Source organism: Myotis davidii, unplaced genomic scaffold (assembly GCF_000327345.1).
Source record: "Myotis davidii unplaced genomic scaffold, ASM32734v1 scaffold1203, whole genome shotgun sequence".
Lineage (NCBI taxonomy): Eukaryota > Metazoa > Chordata > Mammalia > Chiroptera > Vespertilionidae > Myotis > Myotis davidii.
The window spans coordinates 275,254-281,397 of record NW_006294353.1 but is presented as its reverse complement, the minus strand read 5'-3'; positions in this window follow the sequence as shown (position 1 = coordinate 281,397).

Here is a 6,144-nt window from a genome sequence, read left to right as displayed (position 1 = left end):
CCCATGGAAACCCCTCCTTGCCTTTGATTGGACCTTAGGGCCACTGCCACACACAGCTTTAACCAACAGAAACTTACTCTCCCTCAGTTCTGCAGGCTGGGGGTCTGAAGTCAAGGTGTCAGCAGGGTCATGCTCCCTCTGGAGCTCTAGGGGAGGGTCCTTCTTGCCTCTTCCGGCTGCTGGGGGCTCCCAGCATTTCTTGACTTAGGGCCACATCACCCCCATCTCTGCCTCTATCTTCACATGGCCTCCTCCTCTTCTCTGTCTCAAATCTCCCTCTGCCTTTCTCTTATAAGGACCCTTGTCATTGGATTTAGGGCCACCTGGATAACTCAGGGTGAGCTCATCTCAAGATCCTTCACTTATCACATCTGCAAAGACCCTTTTTCCAAATAAGGTCACAGTCACAGTTCCGGGGTCCAAGTTCCATGTGATGTAACTTGCGGGAGCAGGGGGCGGGGGCCAGGGGGCGCGGGAGGCACAGGTCACTCCACTACAGCCTCCAGGCACGTTCTCTCTGAAGACCAGGCTGAGCCTTATCAGTTCTCTGGGCAAATCTCATTCTCTTTATCTCTTGTCCAGATTGTGCCCCAAACAGACCCAACCTTCTCAGGATTCGGAATTCTCCTGCAAGACCAACAACCTCAGGATCGCAGCCTCCACCACAGACAACCAGCGCTCAAATGGTCCCCGTGACATAGCTGGGCAGTCTGGACGAGGCCGGGAGACAGTCCAGAGGGCAGAGCTGAGCAGGTCCAGGGGAGCTGGGACTCACACCTGCCCCGGATGATGCTGGTGCAGCACCAAACTACGAAACAGTGTGACGCCATTAGAAGCTCTGACACTCTAGGATACTTGACTCAAAAAGGTGCCCACAGCCTGGCCAGCTGTGGAGCGGTTGGTTGGAGCATGCACCCGTACACCAAAAGATGGCAGGTTTGATTCCCGGTCAGGGCATATGCCACGGCTGCCAGCTTGATCCTCAGTGGGGGCGAGTGTGGGAGGCAACCAATCGATGTGTCTGTCTCACATAGATGATTCTCTCTCTCTCTCTCTCTCTCTCTCTCTCTCTCACTCTCTTCCCCTTCCTCTCTCTAAAAATCAATAAAATAATAAAATTGGGGGGGGAGGCCTAATTCTTCTTTTCAGAGGTATTCATTGTTCCCTGTTAAAACCTTGATCTGTCTTCTCATGCATGGCAAGCATGCAGGGAGGAAGAGGTAAAAAAGATGCCCACAATACTGCAGATGAAAGGGAGTCAGGTTATAAATGTACAATTCCACTCCACTTTGTCTGAAATTCTATTAGAATTATATGCTCCAAAATGCAAATCATGCCAATCTCTCTCTGGTAACCATTCTGGATGATTTGTAACTCTCCTGTGACTACTCGTCAAAAGAAGTGCACCAAGATATAATAAATACTAAAGCACTAATTTAATTTGTGAGTGACGATACTTTATTTTGTTAAGTATGCAAAGACATGAACAATTTCACCTGAATTGATGATGATGGACAGAATTGACCAGAGAGCTGGTCACAGAGAAGCTGGTGAGCCGGGGGGAATTGCTGCCCCCTACAGGCCTTCGGAAGAATCTCCAGCAGCAGGACCAGAAGATGGAAGATGGATCCATTAAAGCCAGACAGCCCGCCCCGGGTGACTCAATGGTTGAGCATTGACCTATGAACCAGGTCAGGGCACATGCCCGGATTGCGGCTCAATCCCTGGTGGGGGGCGTTCAGGAGGCAGCCAATCAATGATTCGCTCTCATCATTGATGTTTCTATCTCCCTCTCCCTCTCCCTTCCTCTCTGAAATCAATAAAAATACATATATTTTAAAAAGCCAAACAGCGGGCGGAGTAAGACTGCTCTGTGAAGTGCCCTGGTTTCTGCAAGCCGCCTTCCTCATCTCCTCCTGGAAGGCGTGGCGAGCAGTGGTCCCTCAGCGATGCTTCCCTCCCCGCCCTCGGCCACAGGCAGGGGCGCCATCCACGTTGGGCACCTTGTTCACCTCTCGGCTGTCCCGAGGGCCACCTCCCACGCGGGGACCGTCACACAGGCAAAGGGTAAAAGGCCATAATAGAGCCACTATTATGTGCTCACCATCCAAGTTAAGGAATAGGCTGCTCCCCGACGGAAACTTCCTTTCTGAACGTAACCATAAGTTTGAGTTGTGACAATGGTCCCTTTTTTCTTTTTCTTTTTCTGGTCAGCTCCACCACCTGTCTGTGGAGCCCTCACCGCCTTTTCACGATTGTGAAAAACCTGAGAATCATTCACACATAGCCTGGCTCCCGTCTTCCAGCTCCCGGTGTTGCTGTTGAGTGTTCGGACACCACTAAAGTGGGTGCCTGCTATTTTTCTCTGCAAGTTTGAAAATCTTTAATCCTTACTGTTCTGAAATGTGTGCTGACTTGTCCAGGGGACAGGCAGCTTCTAACACGGCACCCAGTGCTCCACTTCCTGGTCCTCACGGCCCCGTGTTACCCACTCTCCTCAGTGCTTCTCTTCTAAGTGATGGAACATGGCTCCCTTGAGGGGTGTTGCTTTGGTTCCTAAAGATGACCCCTCTGCCGTGCCCTCCGACTCCGTCTCCTGCTGACTCTGAGTACATACGCTTCAGTGTTGGAGATATGGGGTGGGACGGAAGGTGACCTCCAGCAAGGGACAGCACTGGCAGCAGCCAGCCGGGGCAGTGGCCCTCAGGGGAACAGCCTCGGTGGGAAACGGAATCCCACCAAGAGGGGAGGGGAGCTTGGACACCGGCGAGGCCCCTGTGGAGCTTTGGGTGGGACCCTGGCAGGCACCTGAGACCAGGAAGACGAGGCCCCCACTGAGCCGTACCCAGATCCCTGACTCGGAGGGTCTGTAGTAAGTTACATTGTTTTGATCTGCTGTTGTGGGGTAATTTGTTATAGTAATAAGTGGCTAATATACCTCCTTTTCTTTATTTCCTGGGCTGTGCCCTCAGGGGCCCTCTGCAATCTGGTATTATTTCTTTTACACTTTCCTCTTCTGTTTCCTCTGTCCACAATTCCCACTGGTCGGATATGGAACCTCCTGGATAGAATCTTAATTTTTTAAAAAATATCTCTTCTATTTTCCATTTCTGTTCTTTATTATTGTTGTTTAAAGTACTACATATGCCTCCTTTTTCCTGATTGACCCCTCCCACTCCCGCCCCCCAGCACAAGCCCCCACCGCCCCAGTGTCGTGTCCATTGGTTATGCTAATATGCATGCATGCAAGTCCTTTGGTTGCTCTCTTACTCTCTCCCCAGCTGCCCTCCCCCCCTCTCTCTGAGGTTGGGCAGACGGTCTGTTCAGTGTTTCTTTGTCTCTGGGACTATTTTTGTTCACTAGGCATTTCTGTTCTTTTTATTGTGCTTTCTGGGAGATTTTTTCACCATTTTATCTTTCAACCCTACTATTGGATTTTTCTATTTTCCAAGACGTCATATTTTTTCAGAGTATCCCTCCCGTTCTTATTTTATAAATGCAAACATACACCCACGTCTCTAAGTATAGTTTCGTTCTCATTCCCTATTTGGTTTTCATGGGACTTTTAAGACACCCAGAGATCCGAGGGATCAGTCTGTACTTGAGAATGAGACATGGAACACTGTGTGTGAGTGTGTGCAGGCAGGAAGTGGGGGTGAGGGTGCTTGGAACGATGGAGCACATGGGCATTTTCATTGACAGCCCCCATGTGACAGGGGGTGGAATCTTTTGCTTTGGGGGCAGTTTCTCACGGGAAAAATGCTCCACGCTGAGCCTCCGAGTGGACGGAAGGCCGACTTCTGGCTTCCTGCAAACAGGGTGGGGAGAGGGGCGTGCAGGCTGCACAGCTCAGGGTGTGGACTGTAACTGAACCCCCGATTTCAGCCCCAGGTGTCCACTGGCGAAACTTGTGACGTTTCCTCGGACAGCTAGCAAGCTGTTTCTTGTAGGAGAGTAGTGCAGCCCAGGGGCAAGGGCCAGGCTCCTCCGTTCCCCTAGGGCAGCCGAATAAAACTATTGAAAAAAAAGACCGTACCCTTTTATGTAATGATGTTTACTTTGAATTTATATTAGTTCACACAAACACTCCATCCATGCTTTTGTTCCGGCCCTCCGGTCCAGTTAAGAATTGTGGCCCTCGAGTCAAAAAGTTTGCCCACCCCTGCCCTAGGGCCTCCTCCCAATGCAGGGACCTGGCAGCTCTGATCCCTTCCCCATCCAGCGGGATCCTTGGAGGCACAGGCAGGTAAGGGGGAGGCACACCCTTTCCTGCTCCTGCAAGAGGTCCCAGCGAGCAGATAACAAAGACTCTGGTGACTTGCAAGTCCTGTTGGGGTTTTCCAGAGCAGTGGCAGCTCCAGGGGTGGGGGTGGTGCAACAGGGAGAGGATGGGCTGGTGGCCACACCTTCCCCCTCCCCCTGCGTCTAGGCCCTTCCAACAGGTCCCCTTGCGAACAGCCCACCTGCTGGGCCCGCTCTGGGTCCCCCCACCACCCACTCACTCCTCTTTATACTTATTCATAGTGGGGAAATAAACGTGACATTTGACATTTTACCCTTTAACTGCATGGTTCAGTGACATTTAATACACTGACAATCTTTTGCAACCATCACCACAATCTAGTTCCAAATTTTTTCTCCACCCCCAACAGAAACTGTGTTCACTGAGCACTAACTTCCCACTGTCCCTCTGCCAGGCCCTGGCAACCTCTATTCTACTGTCTGTCTCCCTGAACTTGCCTCTTCTGGGGACCTCATGAGCAGAAGCAGTACAATCAGTACTTGTCTGTTCGGGTCTCTCCCTCCGCATGACGTTTCCAGGATTCCTGCAGTGTAGCCTGTCTCAGTGCCTCGTTCCTTTTTACGGCCGAATAGCATTCCAGGGGGAGGGGACAGCACGTTGTGTGTGTCCATCATCTGTGGATGGACATTTGGACTGTTTCCATCTTTTAGCTACTGTTCATAGTGCTGCTACAATCACTCACAAATGTTTTGGAGTCCCTGTGCTATAGACTGGATGGCTGTGCCCCCACAAAACTCACGTTAAAACCCTAACACCCCAAAGTGATGGCGGCATTGGGAGGTGGGGCTGTTGGGTGATTGGGTTATGATGGTGGAGTCGCCATGACTGGGATTAGCGCCCTGAAATAAGGGGCCACAGAGCGCTTCCTCACCTCTTCCGCCGTGTGAGAACACCGGGAGAAAACGACCATCTGTTCACCAGGGAGAGGGCTCTTACCAGACACCAAATCTGCCGATGCCTTGATCTTGGACTTCCAGCCTCCAGAACCACGAAAGATACGATTCTACTACTTGCAGGCCCCCCAGTCTGGTATTCCGTTATAGCCGCCCAGACAGACTAAGACAGCCTGTTTTCAACTCTTTGGGGTGTGTGCCTTGGAGTGAACGGCAAAGGTGTGTAACCACAGAGGGGGAGGTGAAACAGCCGGTCCCGGAAGTGATGATGTGGTGGTAAAACCGTTTCAGGTGTGTTACAGCCCCTCTCCTTACTGGGAGAATCCGAGTTGCTGGCAACGAGTTTTGGTGTGACGGCAGATTTGGGGTGCGTGGGGTGTGAGGGAGGACAGTGGGGAAGTGGGAGGTTACAACTTCCCCACACAGAGCAGGTCACTTCCTTCCTCCTGGGCCCCAGAGCTGTCACTGTGATGGCACTGCCTTTGGACATAAGTTCTTGGCTTTAAGTTTCCCTACCGACTCAGGGAGGATCTGAGCGCCGGCCTGGTTGCGTTTTCTCATCTCCTGGCGTCTCCTGTGATGGCCTCCCACAAGCCCTCCTTCTAGAAGCTGTCACCAAACTGACTGAAAACCGTAGTTTTTCAGATTCTGGATGTGACATTCATTCAGTACAAAAATATGGAAAGTAGGAAGTATTCGAGATCTTGCACCCTGGCACATGTGGACAGTTGGGCTCAAATTAACTCTTATAAACATTCTCAAAAAAAAAAAAAAAGAGGAAAATGTAGACCAGGAAGGGGACGCTCCCAGGTCTGGCCTGCCAGCCATTGCTGCTGGCGTTTTGGTGCTCAGTTCCAGCCAGTGTGCTCGTTCTAGAAGTCTCTGAAGACTGCCTTCCAGGGGAGCACTTCGCCCAGTGCTCACGTGCCCACCTCCCCAGCAAGAGCA